The sequence below is a fragment of the Eublepharis macularius genome, chromosome 1, assembly GCF_028583425.1.
Source record: "Eublepharis macularius isolate TG4126 chromosome 1, MPM_Emac_v1.0, whole genome shotgun sequence".
In the NCBI taxonomy this organism is placed as follows: Eukaryota; Metazoa; Chordata; class Lepidosauria; order Squamata; family Eublepharidae; genus Eublepharis; species Eublepharis macularius.
Genome location: NC_072790.1, coordinates 18,582,131 through 18,600,037, shown reverse-complemented (window position 1 = coordinate 18,600,037; position 17,907 = coordinate 18,582,131). Strand labels below are relative to the sequence as shown.

The following is a 17,907-nucleotide window of genomic DNA, read 5'->3' as shown; positions in this document are numbered from 1 at the left end:
CTGCACCTTACCGTAGATGTTCACTGGGTGAACACGCAATGGGCGATGTGAAAGACTTCTACTAGAGGCCCCTGGAGAGCTGCCGCCAGCCTGAGTAGATGATTTTGACCTTGATGGAACAATGGGCTGATGCGGGATAAGGCAGCTTCTCCCATTATGTCCCATGAAAGGCCTTGCGCTCTGTGGATAAGCAGCCTCCGGTGGTCCCCAGCCTGAGGGATATTTGGCTGGCCTCAACTAGGGCCAGGGCCTTTTCTGCCCTGGCCCCGGTCTGGTGAAATGCACTCCCACTGGAGAGCTGGGCCGTGTGGGACCTATTACAGTTCCACGGGGCCTGCAAGACAGAGATGTTCTGCCAGGCCTTTGATTAGAGGCCAGTTTTGTGTTCCCCTTTCTGACCGCCTTGCTCTCTTTCTGCAGCTGCCCCAGATTTACACCATGGCAGAGCCCCTGGCCTATCGTGATTTTATAGTGGCCTGATTTGATTAGTGGCACCTGAACCTTTTTATCATGTTATCTGGATTAAGTGGTTTTAATGTTTTCATTGTATTTTTATTGGAATATTATTGGAAGCTGCCCTGAGCCCACTCATGGGAAGGGCGGGGTAGAAGTCAAATAAATAAATAAATAAACAAATAAGTTCCTGTGAGTGTTCAAATTCCCTTGGGCCAGCCTGCCCAACTACCCTCACAGGGTTGTTCTGAGGATAAAATGGAGACAAGGAGAATGATATAAGCCGATCTGGGGAGGAAACAAGATACAAATACCTAAATCAATCAATACATAGAATTAATGGAACAAGAGGATATGGTGCATGGACACGTGGAAAGGCAGCATACAAATGCCATAAACAAACAAACATGTATTGTGCAGATTTGGACCCCACTGAAAGCTATCCCTAACGGAAGGACGCCAAGCCTTTCCCCTGCTGCAGATATGCTGGAGAAACCACAGTTGTACAGAGGTCTTGGCTCTGCGGCCTTTAAACGCTAAAGTGGTAAGAGATCTTTAGCTGTCCTGCCTATGAATGCTGGTCAGCTCCACAGAACTTTTGAGCATCTTTCTAAAACATTACAACTTTTCTGTTCAGGCTGGCTTTTTGGGTGGCAGGGTGAAGCTACAACGAGGTTGCCTTTTCTATCAGCACTGGCTCAGAGATATTCGTGAAAGAAGGAAAAAGCATCACTTTATTATTCATCATAGGCAAGTTGTCTATTAATGCCTGAATATTCTCCAACTGCAAAGTGGGACTTCCTTTTAAAAACACAAACTGCAGTTCTTTCAAAGTTACTCAAAGACAGAAGACTTTCTCTGCTTTGGATTCAAGAGACCGAGGCCGTTTTCACACTGCTTACCGGCCACGGAACATCGCGCCAGGCTCCCGGAACGATAGCGTCTCCCTGACACGATTTCGCACGAGAACAGCAGACTAGGAAGTTACAGGGGTACAGCTGTGAAATTGCTGTGGTTATGCAAGATATTAGCACCTGAAGTGAGCCCAAAATCCCCCTTAAGACAATGCCTTGAATTTGTGCACTTTCTCATTGGATCCAATCTCACCTGCCCTTGGCACAGCCCTATTACACTTGAAATGTGATTTCCACTGAGCAGATTTCTGCTGGCTTCCTAAGCCCGGCAACTATTTCCAGTCATATACACCCTACGTGTCCTTAACTAGTAATTCCTATGGCCCTGTAGCATCCAGGAATTCTTTTGGGAGCCATTAGAAAGAAGTGTGTGTGCATGACGGGGTGTGTGTGTGTATGTGTGTTTCATTCTCGATATAAGTGAATCTGAAACAATCAAAAAGATCGCAGGCTATTCATAAACTCTAGGATGTTCACAGTCTCTTAAGTGAAAGAAATAAGTGGATCAGCGTGAACACACTCCATGGTATACGGGAGTCTATAACAGTACTTCTGCACATTCACAGTGATAAATCTATCCTAAAAACTTTCGATGGAAAGCTTCACCCTAAGGAAATTCCAGTACAGTCAGATGGGAGTATGAAACTGAACAAAATCTGGTTTGGGTGCTTTCAGTACATGCAAAGAACTAAATCTGGCACCCGTCCTGTAGAACACGAAGTACTTGTGGACGGAGCCAGGAATATAGCTACTAAAGATTTGAAGAACAAAGCAGAACAACTAATTGTTTCCACTTGCAGCAGTTTTCTTTCAAATATTCATCAATTCAAGGTGATCCCCAGGGTGAGGGCTATGGATACATTATACAAAACTGGCAGGCTTTATGAATCTGCACATGGGACTGGAGCAAGCCCAATAGCTGGTATTTTATCTGGCCACGGAGGTTACGGAAAGCGCTTTAAGCTTCTCCATGTGAGCATTGGTTAGTCTTAAAGGTGCTACTGGACTCTTTTTGATTTTGCTACTACAGACTAACATGGCTAACTCCTCTGGATCATGTGAGTATTGTTTCCCCAAATTTGGGGAGACAATATATATAGTGTCACTAGCTTCACTGGCCTGTACTGCAGCCTGGATTGCGGTTTACAGGTAGGTAAGTGCGAACAGAGCAGTAGCCAATAGATAAATGCAATCAAAGTTGCTCACAAATGAATACATTTATTTACTTCATTTGTCTTTCTTCCCGGTAGGGATCCAAAGCAGCTTCTCTCCTCCGTTTTATCTCCACAACCCTGTGAGGTGTATTAAGACGAGATGCGCACGTGGCCCAAAATCACCCAGCAATCTTGCATGGATTCAAACTTGGATCTCCCAGATCTTAGTCTGACACTCGAGCCGTTACACCACACTTTGTTATCCTTAAGGACCGCCTTCTCCCATGTGAACCTATCTGTCTACTCTGGTTATCTTTGGAGGCCTTGCTTCAGGTGCCCCCACGTTCTGAGGCCAGGTGGGTGGCACGGGTAACCCAAGAAAGGGCCCTCTCAGTCAGGGTTCTGATACTTTTGTCCTTTCCCTGGTAGATTCGTCTATTTCCCTCTGTCATTGTCTCCCGCTAGCAAGGGAAGATTTTTTTATTTTCTTCGGCACACCCTCAGTAAATTTTTATTGGCCTCCTCCCTAGTTTGTGTGTTTGCTTTTATGTCTATATACTTTTTATTGTATTTAATATATACATTTTTGATGTCTATATCTTTTTATGGTATTTAATATATACATTTTAGATGCTATTTTAATGTTTTAAATGTTTAATGTTTGTTGTTCACCACCTTGAGAATCGTAGTTGGAGTGGAAAGGTGGCGTATAAATGTTTTAAATAAATAAATGATTGCCACTCCTTCCGTTTCCAGTCTTCTCAGGTAGAACTTCCTCTAAATAGTACCTTCTGAGCATCCAAATACATGAAGTAACCCTGGTGAATTGTACCCACATCCTGCAAAATGTTTCTGTTCTTATTGCTGACATATTTTTGCCATCTTCTGGGCATGGAGCAGGGGTCACTCGAGGTGTGGGTGCGGGGGGGGGGGGGAGATAATTGTGAATTTCCTGAACTGTGCAGTGGGTTGGACTAGATGACCCTGGAGATCCCTAGGATTCTATGATTCTATATAGGTAAGGCACAATTAATCAACTGCCTTGAATTGCACATGTGAGCAAAAGAACCTATTCATTTTCCCCTTTAGCAAAAAGAGGGGTTGGGAGAAGCAGATGCAAGGAAACTTAGGAAAACAGAGTACAACAGTTTAGGAGGCAAGAAAAGACACCCAGCAGAAGCTAACGGGATACAGAAAGAGCCAATATACATTGCAAAATATAAGCCTCAATCTCTTATGTGCTTTCTGAGCGTATTAGGTCAGTTTTAAGCCATTTGCTGTGCCAGAGGTCTGACCACAACGTTTTTCATTAGTAGCTGCATTTGTCTTTTATGCTTCGACATTCCTGGGGGGAGGGGGGATGCACACATGTGAAAGCCAAAAACAGAGGGTGGAGCAAAGTTTATAGCAGATGGTGGGAAACTGAGGAACCAACATATTTTTAGAATTAGCAACATATCCCAAGTGGCATATTATAAAAGGAGAATGAACTATGTCGCTCTTTGAAAGGAAGTAAATTACTTTAGAAGCCTACATATGTGATGCATTTTGGATTCTCCCCCTCCAATCACATACCAACACAGTTCAGCTACATGCTAATTTAAGTAGTGTGTAGCCCTTATTTTCTCAGTGAAACTCTTCACTGAAACAACACAAAAGTTTGCCTCCAGGACATGGCAACGTTGCAATGGCTTCACACGTCCAGAAGAGACCACTAAGTGAGGAAGGCAGTTCTCATAAGCGCGCACATCACTTGATGGATAGCTGGAAGTTAGAACTGAGGTTGCTGAAAAGAACTGCATCTGAAGTGGTGGGAGGCAATATTTATTTACATTTACTTATTTATTTAAAACATTATAGGCCAGTCTTTCTCCCTGATCACTTGGAGTCAAGGCAGGCAACAAACAGTAATATGAACGTTCTATCCCTGGGGCTCATTCATACATGAAAATCAGTAGCTGACACTGCAAGCAAGCGAGCAAGCGAGCAAGGAAGGGACGGAAGGAAGGGAAGCAAGGGACGGAAAGGAAGAAAGGGAGGAAGGAAAGGACAGAAGGATGGAAGGAAGGAAATACTGCGTGTGGATCATCCCATATGCAGCATATGGAATCCCATCTCTGACTTGTCTCAGACTTTAGTTTACTTCTAGGTATATGAGGTGCAGGAATTAGGAAAAGGGAGTCTCACTTGCCTTGTGGTGGCAGCGTTGTAGGCCACAAGGAAAGAAGCTGCAGGAGTAAAGGAAATGCCTTCTCCCTTGCTCTGCCCACAGCTGAAGCATCTCAGCTGACAAGGTATGTCCTGAAGGGCGCATGGTTGCTGAAGCGCAGCAGGTCTCAGCAGAAATTCCTGTGAACCTGTGTCCACCATCTCGAGTTACAGACTATATGCAGACTGCATAGAATACACCAGTTTGGTGTAGTGGTTAAGAGCAGCAGGACTCTAATCTGCAGAACCAGGTCTGATTCCCCACTCCTCCACTTGAAACCAGCTGGGTGACCTTGGGTCAGACCTTGGGTCAGTCCCAGCTGGGTGACCTTGGGTCAGACCTTGGGTCAGTCCCAGCTCCCTCAGAGCTCTCTCAGCCCCATCCACCTCACAGGGTGATTGTTGTGGGATTAATAATAACAACATACTTTGTAAACCGCTCTGAGAGAACGTTAAGTTGTCCCGGAGGACGCTATATAAATCGAATGCTGTTATTGTTATTAGGTTTCTCTCTTGCAGGGTTCTGCCAGAGAACTCTTGCTTCCAAGTGAAAAAAGGTACCTCCTGAGCTCAGAGCATCCTATCTTTCACTGACCAAGAAACTGAGTGGCTAGAAGAGAGAGATGTACAGAAAAACCTACATCTTTCCTAGGATTCCTAAAATCACACCTCTTCCTCCTCTACCCAGACACAACAGGCTTAAGCCACCAGATATGTATTTTTACCACATATGTATTTTTACCTCATCTTTATTATATTTTCTGTAAAGCTTGCTATAATTTCCCATCAAACCTGTGAAACAACAGACACATATGAAGTTGGCTTTAAAAAGGAAACCTGATGCATTCATTCCTTGAACACACCTCCAGTCCACACAGATCGCATGTCACAATCAGAAGCCGTCTTACGGGCCTTTCATTTTGCTTAGTGGATGAAACTCCACACAACAGCCTTCTCAACAGATGGCTCCTTGCCAACCTCTCCTGCAAGAAAAGCCCGATGGTTCCATTGTTAAACTGCTCGGCCTTTAGGAGGTTTTTCCTCATCTTCAACCAAAATCTACCCTTCTCTCTCACTTTAGCCCATCATACACCTTGTCTTGCTCTCTAATGTAGCAGAGAACAAGTTATTGCCCTCATCTACGTAATGGCACAATTGTCTCACCCTTCAATCTCTTCTCCGGAGTAAACACACACAACTTGTTTTTCCAGATTGTCTTCACGGCCCTCTCCTAGAACCCATTCCCATTTGTCTGTATCTTTCTTAAAAGCACGGAACCCACACCTGTGCTGGTCTTCCGACACCCTGCCCACAGTTAGGAAGGGGCTATTTTAACTGCCTCAGCTTTGGAAAGGAAAGGAGGGAGAAAAAAAAACCTTCTCCCTTTCCCCTCCTTTATTTTGTAAAACACCACAAAAGCCTAATTCAGGGAGCAGCTATCCGGATCTTCTGTATTCACAATCTGCAGATAACATCCTATTCTCATTAGATCTGCTGAAGCGGAAGAACAGGAAGTCGGCGCAGCCCAACATTTATATCCATGGTTCCCAGACCATATAGTCAGTTGATACGAGAAATAATGGACTTTTCCCAGACCCCAGAGAGCGGCTGCCAGTCCAAATAGGCAATACTGACCTTGATGGGCCAAGTGTCTGGCTCAGTTGAAAGCTGCTTGATGTGTTCAATAGGGAAATTCTGTATTTTTCATGGCCTTTTCTCATTCTCTTTCATGGGCAGGGCTTTTTTTCAGCTGGAACGTGGTGGAACGGAGTTCCGGAACCTCTTGAAAATGGTCACATGGCCGGTGGCCCCGCCCCCTGATCTCCAGACAGAGGGGAGTTGAGATTGCCCTCCATGCCAGCGGCATGGAGGGCAATCTCAACTCCCCTCTGTCTGGAGATCAGGGGGCGGGGCCACCAGCCATGTGACCATTTTCTCCAAGGGCAACCCACTGAGTTCCCCCACCTCTTTTCCCAGAAAAAATTCCCTGCTCATGGGCATCCTTTCCTCAGAGATTTTGAACCATATAGAAAGTTTGCATGGCTCTGACTTTTTGCTCATATGGAACTGGGCATAAGCATAATCAATTGTTAAAGAGTCCCCCCACCCAGGAGTCCCCTCATTTAGGAAGGTCCTTGGACTATATTTCTAGTCGACCTGAAGCATGCTTACGCTTTGCCCAAGTTTTATATTTATTTCACAATATCCTGTGATGTCACAAACTGGAAAACGAGAAAGACACAGAGTTCAACAGGTTTGTGAACTCAGAAGTTTTTACTACTTGAGATAAAGCCAGCGCTGTACAAGTCTAAAACATGACTTGGCCATGTCATCTATAAACCCTGTAAGTTGCTTACCAGCACATATTTAATCAACTACCTTCTGTCACACGAGGCCTGGAAGTGCATCAGATCTAAGCCATCACTGGGCATTCAATTAGAACAGTAACAGATGTTTGGAAACATTTTTAATTTTGTTTCCCACATCTCAGAAAGCCACTGAAAGCCAGCTACTAGGGTGGCTCTAGAAAACTGACGGGAGAAAAGAAGAATCTCATAAAGACCAACCATTAAACTGATACCTCCAGAGTCTGAGAAATCCTGACCAACTTAAGTGGAAGCTTCAATAATTTTTATCTAAACTCATATGAAGATTTAATAGATAACTTCAAGATATCCACATTCTATATAATGCACCTAGTTCAAGTGCAAGGATGCTACACACCCTTTCCTATCAAGACCCCGGCAAGAGCAGGTGACATACAACTATACTTTGTTCAAACATAAGCTGAAAGGAAGCAGGCTCCAGATAAGATGGAAACACGCTCAAATTCCCCTTATGAAGACTGCATCAGTAGCACTTAATGTTGCATGACCTAGTTCTGGCTTCAGCACTTCACATTCATTCCCTGGGACAATTTTGTCAGGGCGCTTGTGAGTTTAGAGAGTAAAAGCTGGGTATTTTGACACTTCTGGTATTGGATAATCAGGTCGGTACTATTTTTCTGCACACAAAATACATAACTCCAGCATGCCGACATTCTCAAAACAGCTTTAAGTCTTAAGCACATCAGTCACCATGTGAAGGGGCAGATTTTATGACAAACATGGTTCTTTCAGTATCGTTCATTTTATGGGCATCCACTACGCTTAGATTTGGAGTGGGGATACAGGCAAATACGGACACTGTGACAAACTAAGAAAAATCCCAAAGGAAGACCCAAGAGCCTTGTTGAGAAGAATCATTTCCAGCAAAATATTTCACCTACTAGCTTAGAATACTACAAAATCCATGTTCCAGTTTCACCTGCACAACTGAAAACATGAAAGTGAAACCTAGTGATCTCCCCTTTTGGCTCAAGAATGGATGTGCCCATTATTCGGACTGAACATTGGATCGGGGGGGGGGGGGATAAATTACTACTCAGGAGACTATTGTTGATATTTTTTCCATTATTGTGTCTTTTGCTGAATAAACATTTGCCTTATGTTTTGTTACACAAACAACGTGTAAGTATTTTTTTAAAGAGCAAGCTATCGCATCCAGATCGATAAAAACCATTGATTTAAACGCACACTTTATTATTATTTTTTAAAGTTTCAATTCAAATCAAGGCTATTTGTTTCAAAGCTATCCTGCATTAAAATGAAATCTGCAGGGGGGGAATTAAAGCCCGTATTTATCTCTGAAAGCAGTATCAGTAGCCTATTCAACACATTTGAATAATATTGCTTTTCTGCATGAAGAAAGAACCATCAGGAAAAAGGATCTCTCTTCAGCTCAAGCACTGTAAGCCAGCAGAGTAAGTACCATATCATTATGATAGCATTCAGGCTAGCGCCGGGGGTTCCACGAATCCATTTGCTAGCACCATTATATAGGGTTGTCAGGTCCCCTTACCCTCCTGAAGGGACTCGAGGAGGGGGAGACCTGGCTCTTACCTCCTTCTTCCCTTCTTTATTGTTGACTCGCGTGCGCTGCGCACATGCGGACTGAGTGGTAATGTCACCACACAGGTGCAGGGTGCATGCCCCCTCCACAGCAGGCCGATTCGGGCCCCAAATGGGCCCAATTTGGCCTGTTTGGGGCCCAAATCAGCCTGCGGCAAAGTGCTGGAGTGCTCCCAGGGCGGAGCGATAACGTCAGTGAGTGTGCCTGGGAGGCCCGTTCCCGTGCTGGCCAGGCAAGTGAAGCTGAGGGGCGGAGAGTGAAAGCAGGGGATTCCCTGCCTCCACCAGGGAAATGGGATCCCTAAGCACCGAGCCCCCCTCTGCTCATTCCACTCTTCCAGCACGAAGATCCCTCGCCTGCTAAACCTGTGCAGGAGCCGTTGACTGCAAAACAGAAAAGGTCTACTTCTGCAAACATTTAAAGCAAGAGGGGAAACTCACTCAACAACCACTACAAACTTTGGTGGGCTACTGAATCAAACCACAGTTTGAGGTTTCTAGCTGAGGGGGGCAGGCAGGGAAAGGAATGTCATCAGCTGCTGACTCCAGGAAGCACTGTCCTCAGATTTATCCACTGAGTTCACGCAACGGGCTACGTATCCCACCATTTTAGCCACGCAACAGACTCAACGTTCAATTTAGGAATACTTATTGCCCACCTTTCTTTCTGAAACTCCAGGCGGATTGTCGCATGACATAAAACAGAAGCCGATAAGCAACGCAACAGGTTTAGGATTGCAAAAGTAAGAAAACCAATCGCAAAAGAAAAAGAGACCAGACGCAGTCTATCATCAACAATGAGGAAAGTGGAACCCCCAAAGTAGAAGGGAGGGCAATAAAAGCAGGTCATAGATCAGGAGGAGTTAGCTGTGTCAGTCTGTAGTTGCAAAGAGCCCAGTAGCACCTTTAAGACTAACCAACTTACTTGTAGCACAAGCTTTCGAGAACCACAGCTTTCTTCATCAGATGCATTGTCAGCTTTCGAGAACCACAGTTCTCTTAATCAGATGCATCGTCAGCTTTTGAGAATCACAGCTCTCTTCGTCAGATGCATCTGACAATGCATCTGATGAAGAGATGGTTCTCAAAAGCTGACAATGCATCTGATGAAGAGAGCTGTGGCTCTCAAAAGCTTATGCTACAAATAAGTTGGTTCGTCTTAAAGGTGCTACTGGACTCTCTACTATTTTGCAGTAAAAGCAGGGAAAACCATACAGTAAATCTCAGAATATACAATGCTGTTCCTTTTCTAAAGAAGCATCCCCCTGAACCATTCCATGTGACTACTCCCTCTATTCCCATGAGAAAAATACTGTCTTCAACGATTCTCATGTTCATAGTTTGACGAATGACAGAAACATGGCAGCCTTCCTAGCTTCCCCAGGCAGGCCATTTCACAAGGTGGGTGAAACCACAGAGAATGTGCACGTATAGGCATTAGGCAGCAGCTGTTTATCTTATCCATTGGCATGGTGGCACCTATACAGACTTAAGAGTAAAAGACAAATAAATAAATAAATAAACCCAACATGAAACACAGGCATTGATTCAAAAACTTGCTTCAGGCACAACCACATGATTGGGTACAGCCTGTGGGATTTTTATTTTATGCAGCAGCTTATCACCAACTCTGTTTTAAAGTCCCTGCAGTTTATGAATTGCCCCATGGCCTGTAAAGCTGTGGCAAAAGATACAGCCTGAAACCTCCCCTGGGGCTCACAAAACCAGCAAGGAGTAAGTCTTTTATTCCAACCCTACTTCATTTTCTGGGAAAAATACTAGCAAGTTCAGTAATGAATATCCCCTGGTTTCTGGGAAGTTCTAAACATTCGCACTGCAATCTTGCATGCAATTGGGCAGATTAAATCTCACTGCCTTCAATAAAATGCCGGCGGCTTAAGTGCGTGTACAGGATTGCAGGTTTAGCATTCAAGTGTATGATCTCGCTCAGCCTTGCATGTGTGCAAAGAGCATAAAGAAATCCTGCAATTTCAGAAATTGCCCTTTGTTCTCTACATCTATAAGCAAACGGAATGTTACAGCACAAAAGATAGGTGGCCTGTATGAGAGTTCTGATTTACCCCTAGGTTCTATAAAAGGCTCTCTTAAATGGTAAGATTTACTATTTAATTGCTAAAATTGCCTGTTAGCGCACACACTTCGTTGAGGAAGCCTCTTGAATTTCAAAATGAAAAGCTTTACCTAAACGGTCCTTTTCTCTTTGCAACTTAAAATCAACGTGCGGCATTTTTTATTAATAAAAGCAAAGTTTAGAAGGAGGTTCACTAAATATAGAAGAGTTTTCTTGACAAACTTAATTCACTGAATGAGCGCATAAGGCCTCCTATACATCAAGGAAGCAGAACATAGAAAAAAAATACCATGAGCGCTATAAGTCTTACACATTCTGACTGAAAAAACAATGTGGAATGGATCTTATAACACACACACACACAGCTCTTACCTACCAGTATAATAATCACAAAGTCCACCAGTTAAGATCGGTCTCAGAAGCCTTTCAATAATTAGGCAGGTGGCAACCAGAGACAGGGCTTTTTCAGTTGTGATGCCTCACCTATGGAACACCCGCCCGTTGAGGCCCTCTCGGCACCTATGTTGCTTTCTTTTAGGCATCAGGCCAAAGTGTTTCTGTTCACCCAGGCTTTTAATTAAGGGGTTGATCTTTTAACACCCTTTTATAATGCACTTTTAGGCTGAAAACTGTTATTTTAAACTAGATTGAGTAGCTAATAGCATAGATAATTATGCTTTGATGCTCTGGCTGGGTTTTTCAATTCTGGATTTTAATGAACAACTTATAATATTTTATGTTTTTAATGGATTTTATTTAGTATGCTGTCTCAGTGCAGATTCCCTGTACAGACCACATGGAAATTTTCTAAATAAATTATCTGTGCAGAGATTTGTTGCCCCTCTGGGAAATGTGAAATACCTGAAGATGGGTGTTTGTGTGTGGATCTTTGCACATCTTTAATGCCCCAGTCTCAGTTTTGGGGATGCGACAGACATGCATAGCCCTGACCTGGATGGCCCAGGTGAGCCTGATCTCATCAGATCTCAGAAGCTAAGCAGGGTCAGCTTTGGTTATTAATTGGATGGGAGACCTCCAACAAAGACCAGGGTTGCAGAGGAAGGCAATAGCAAACCACCTCTGTTAGACTCTTGCCACGAAAACTACACCAGGGGTTGCCATAAGTCTGTTATGACTTGAGGGCGCTCTCCACTCCACAGGCATGCGTAAAAAGACCCACTTCCCATTATCTTGTCTTAACTGTCCTTTGAAAGAGAGAGGAGACTATTACTTCTTGGCCTTTGGCTAGGATCAAATATAATGTAGCATAAAGACTGCCAGAAGAACACCTCCAATTTGTACTCAACAAATGCCCAAACCAGCTGTGCAGTCCATTTTTGCAGTTTTCCAGTAGCTCTTCCTTTTGGAATGTCCACCATGATTCCATGCGTGGACATAATGCTTTCCTTCTGGTCCTACTGAGTTTCATAACATTACTTGGATACAGCCCAAGACAGGGTTCTGCACCCTGCTTCTTATGTCAGACTGAACTTTTCCTGGACTTACATCAGCTCAAAGAATGTAAGCTGGCACCCTCTGACTCAACAACAAGCCAGAAGCATCACTTGAGACTAGGAAAATCCCTGGAGGTGGAGCCCGGAGAGGGCAGGGCATAATTCCATAGAGTCCACTTTCCAAGGCAGCCATTTTCTTCAGGGGAACTGATCTTTGTCACCTGGAGACTGGTTGAAATTCCAGGAAACCTCCAGCCACCACCTGGATGTTGGCAACCTAACTTGAGACACACCATAATTCTTTCATTGCCCTATGCAGTTTTGGGCCCTACGCCCTAAGCCCACCATCAAAACTCTCTCTTGTTCCCAATTCTGGCAACTTCAGACACACCCTGATGTACGTCAACATTCTATACTGGATTCGTTTGTTTGCTTTTTAAAAGGGGGGGGAAACGTAGCCCCACTTGATGTGGAAATTCAGAAGTGACACACTGACGGACACCTGGGATCCCTACCACTGATGTAAAATAGTAAAGAGTCCAGCAGCACCTTTAAGACTAACCAACTTTATTGTAGCATAAGCTTTTGAGAACTACAGCTCAAAAGTTTAAGCTACAATAAAGTTGGCTATACATCTGACGAAGAGAGCTGTGGTTCTCAAAAGCCTATGCTACGATAAAGTTGGTTAGTCTTAAAGATGCTACTGGACTCTTTGGGCAAATCCACACGTCCCGGCGCCGTGGTAAAAGTTCACTAAACTTCTGGAAGTATAGCGTCTTTTAGCGCGATGAGTCAGAAATTGCGCTAGAAAGACGCTATACTTCCAGAAGTTTAGCGAACATTTACCGTGGTGCAGGGACGTGTGGATTCAGCCTTTACTATTTTGCAGCTACAGACTAACACGGCTAACTCCTCTGGAACAATAAAACAGCCATCTTCACACATGTCACTAACTGCAGAGAGCCCAAAGGCAGTCCCTGGTATACCTGTTCTCAGTTCTCACACTGGACTTTGCATACATGTTCCAATCCAACCTATCATAACCTTTTAAAGAAAGCCTCTCTCTCCTTCTCCCCCAAACCCACACACTCTTTCTATGCACACACAGAGGTATACAATCTTTGACCCAATTGGCCATTATAATCCAGATAGTACCTGACACACAGCACTATAACAACAACAACTGTGCTTACATACCACTCTTCTAGACAGATCAGTGCCTCATCCAGAGCAGTGAACAAGTTAGTGTTGTTATTATCCCCACAATGCAGCTGGGGCTGAGGGGAGGGGCTGACCCAAGGCCACCTGCTGAGCTCATGGCAGCAGTGGAATTCGAACCAGCAGAGTGCTGATTCACAGCCAAACTACTTAACCACTGTGCTACAGAAGCTCTCAATATCAACATATTTCTATGCCTTTCCAGATAATAAGTCAAATCCATACATCCACATTTCAAAACCAGGAAGAGACTTTCTGTACCCTTCCCCCAATTCACCAGCCTACTCTGAAAAACCACACAGATGGTATGGGAGAAAATAGTAGTTTGACGTTCCTGAGCCCTTTCAGGAAATGTTGAAGGATTCTCTCACCTGAGAACACTAACCTGAAACTCTGAGAGAATACCACAGTAATGAGCGACTGGGACTAAAAACTGCTGACCGAGGTGGCTTTGCCAGTGGGGCAATTAGAACTGGTGCCTCAAACTCAAAAGGGTCCTCATGAAGCAAGCATCCCGGGCGGAATCGAAGCCACTTCTCAGCCTATGTCTACAGAGCTGGCCTTAGAGGAATCCACTTTTAGGGCCAATCTTTGCATACTTATTCAGACCGTCATGTTAAAAATCAATAGAGATCCTTGAAAAATGCAGCCTGAGTTATCTCAAGAAGAAAAGATTTGCCTTTTCAGTATCCCTCCCCCCCAAAATACGCTTGAATACCAAACACCTCTGTCGGTAAGGCAGGAGATGCTAGGCATTACTTCCCCAAAATTGCAAGGTTGCAACTATCCATTTAATATTATTATTCTCAACTCAAGAACACATTTAACCCAATGCATAACACAGAGACAGTGTAAAGCAACTGGGGGGAAAAATCCAACTTGTTCCATGTATTTTCTTTGTGAGATGCAAAATAAGGACAGGAAACTCGGCTTTTTCTCTCCACCCCCTTCCCTTTTCACTCCCTCCCTCCCTTCCCCTTTTATGAATTCAACATGGAAACAAAGCTCATTCCATTGCGATACAGCTCAGATTCAGAAGAGAGAATCCTGGAGTTCAGTCAATAGGAAGTTAGAGAGAGGAAATATAACAAAGATTGTATTGAAAGACTCGCAGCCAAAATAAGTGTGTGGCCTTTAAAAGGTAATGCAAAAAGCACAGATTAACTAGCAAGCTACAGATGTACAGAAGCAGCAATTAAATCAGAACTGCAAGTTCATAACTATAGAATTTAATTTTTTTTTTAAAAAGTCTCTTTGGGAAACCGAAACAAGTGCTAACTGAAATGAAAAAGACAACGCTCCCCCATGTCAGTTCATTGTACCTCTCCATTTCCTTAAAAAAAAAATTAGACAATACTCCCCCCCATGTTAGCAATTTACAGACTTTGAGGAAGTCAATTGAGAAATAGATTTCTTAAAAAACCCTTTGCTACAGATGGCATGCATCTGCTTAATTGACAGAGAAAAAGAGACACACACACACACACTCGGGAACCCAAATTCCAAAGTAAAACTTCCTAAGGACAAACCCCACAATAAAAAGGGGCAAGCGATGAAGAACCTTTGGAAAGGTGGGAACTGGCCCCCAACAGCCTAGAACTCTGATAGGTGAACACAAAGGAAGAAAACTCCTTTGTTTTGCCATTTTTAAAGCCCTTTGCTTACTATCCAGAAGGACTGCAGGATCGTAGAATCGCGACAAATAAGAACCGATTGCAGAGTTTGGGGGGACCTTTAAAAAAAAAAAACAAGCGAATAGCCTCCAGCCGCTCAAGCCCGACCCGAAAGCTCCCTGGCGAAAGACCTCCCGCCCCCCGGCCGGATTCCGTGCGGCCGAAAGCCGGACTCGGGCGCCGATGCCGTTTCCCCTTGGAGAGCGGAGGACAAAGAACCCAAGACCGCCCTACGAGAAAGGCACCGCTGGATGGGCGAGGGAAGGCGTCTCCGGGCTGGAGCCAGGGGCGCCGTCGTCATCCTCGGCCCACCCTCCCCTCCCGGGGGAAAAAAATCACAGCGAACCAGAGACTCGCCGCCGCCACCCGGGGAACGAGGGCGACTTACCCCGAGCGCACGAGCGGCGGGAGCAGCCCAAGGAGGCGAGCCGCGCACTTCTGCCTCGCAGCCCAAAGCAGCAAAGCGATCAATCCGTTCCCGGAGCAAAGAGCAGCCCCGGTGCCCGCATTCGCCGATGCAAGGGAGGCCGGGCGGGCGGGCGCGGGGGGAGAGGGATAAATGCTGGGTCGGGGCTGCAGATCAGCTTCCAGCCCCGGGGCTGCACCGGGGGCCGCGAGAGTGGCCGCCGCTCCTCTCTTTGTGGCGGGGCTGCAGCAGGACAAGAAGGCGCTCGAGCACCAGCCTCCAGCCCTGCGGGTCAGCGGCTGCTCCGCCACACATCACACACATACAACATCGAAGGGGGGGGGGGCAGGGTGACCTCATAAAGACGCACCGCCTCCAGAAGGAGCCTGGGAAGTGTAGTTCCGTGGGCGCGGGAGAAAAGCTTTGGACGCCCGTCGGAGAATGCGCTGTCGATGCGCTTTAGGAAGCGTGCGCCCTTCGAATCCGACTGCAAAACCGGGGCGAAAGTGCATTGAAATGGCATTCTCCAAGTACGCGCCCTCGAGTCGTAATGGCGACTCCAGAAAGGGCTTTCAAGGCCAGTGAGCAGCAGAGGGGGTTCGCCAGGGCAGAGTCTCCTTTGGAGGTTCCCCGACCGACGGCTGACGACATCGGGCTAGACCACGTCGCCTTCCTACCACTCGAGGAACATAAAGACTCGGACTCGGTGGCTCAAAAAGGCAGACGTGTCTTAGTATTCATAGCAAATACAACAGTCAGAATCAGGCTAGTCAAAGGGCTGCAGAAAAATCAGTGACTGGATAACGTCCTTTATTGTAGGATTTATTTCGTATTTGCAGCCTAGGGTTCCCAACTCCTGGCTGGGTAATTCCTAGAGATTTGGGAGTGGAGCCTGGAGAGGACGGGGTTGGGGGGTAGGGAGAGACCTCATCGGGGCATAACAACAACAATAATAACAACTGCGCTTATGCCATGAAATTAACCCTTTGAAGTGGCATTTCTTCCAGGGGAACTGATCTCTGTAGCCTGGAGATCTGTTGTATTTCTGGGAGATCGCCAGATCCCACCTAGAGGCTGGCAACCCTATTTGGGCTTTAGTTCAGGGCTTCAGTTCAGGTGGTGTAAGAACACTCCCTCCCTTCAATGTGTGCTTTAACACAACCATATTGTTGTTATTGTTATTATTAATTTAACATTATTATTAGAGTCAATGTAGTATAGTATTGGATTAGGTGGGTTCACCTACCTCACAGGGCTGTTGTGAAGATAACATGGAGAGGAGAACAACATAAGCTGCTCACTGAGAATAAAGGTGAGCTATAAAAATGTAAATACATTTTAAATTAATATTTTGCAAAGCATAACTAAAACGATACAAGTACCAGTAATCTTATAACTTCCAGCCCACTGGAACATCGGATGTGCAGGCCCGTGCCTTCTCTCCTCACAAGGATTCTTCTAGTCATCTTAGCAAATATCTCTTATGCTGGTTTTAGTAGAATCCAAATTCAACAAAACGGCATAGAATCTTTTTTAAAACACCAGTTGAGAAGTGGATCAGTACAGTAGGGGGGGGGGGAAGTAAATAGTTCAGCCCCCCTGGTGAATTTAAAAAGTTGTCAGGAAGGAGAGTAAATAGGGGCAACAGGTTCTTACTGACCAACACAAATAGGGGGCTGGATAGAGTTGCCAGGTCCAGGTTGGGAAATTCCTGGAGATTTGGGGGGGAGGGGGGAGCCTGGAGAGGGCAGGGTTTGGGGAAAGGGGGGACTACAACAGGGTATATTGTTCACCCCCCAAAGCAGCCATTTTCTCCGGGGTCATAGATCCAGAGGAGTTAGCCGTGTTAGTCTGTAGTTGCAAAATAGTAAGCTTTCAAGAACCACAATTTGTCAGAAGCAACATCTGCATCTGACGAAGAGAGCTGTGGTTCTCGAAAGCTTATGCTACAGTAAAGTTGGTTAGTCTTAAAGGTGCTACTGGACTCTTTACTATTTCCTCCAGGGGAACTGATTTCTACGGCTGGGAGATCTGCAGCCAGCACCTGGAGGCTGGCAACCTCAGCTGGATAATCGCCAGGATGGCTGAGTTTAGAGAATCAGTGAGGTGAAACTCTGGGCTGCCTTTCCTGGATATAGCAATAGATTTTAAAGGTCTTTAAAATGTAATTTAAAATTCAGCCACTCAGAGGGAAAAAATGGCACACACCCGCGTCTTTTGGCTGGCATGAGCAGAGGGGAACACGTTACACCTCAATTACAATAGCTTTATAATTTATTAGTCACTCGGATAGTCTGCACAGAACATGTTACAATAGTCTAATACAGAAGTTTCCTTGCACAGGGCATGAGCTCTGAATTCCAGCTGCAGTCAGGGCTGGTAAAC

The 17,907-nt window shown here is 45.1% G+C and overlaps 1 protein-coding gene across 1 annotated transcript in view; it reads right to left on the bottom strand.

Annotated features, from left to right (window-relative positions):
- Positions 1-15,819, bottom strand: part of PELI1 (pellino E3 ubiquitin protein ligase 1) — a 71,240-nt gene extending 55,421 nt beyond the window's left edge. Inside the window, exon 1 of the mRNA XM_054987845.1 lies at positions 15,505-15,819. The gene's annotated coding sequence lies outside the window, so the exon portion shown is untranslated. The remainder of the gene's footprint in view (positions 1-15,504) is intronic.
- Positions 15,820-17,907: the final 2,088 nt, after the last annotated feature.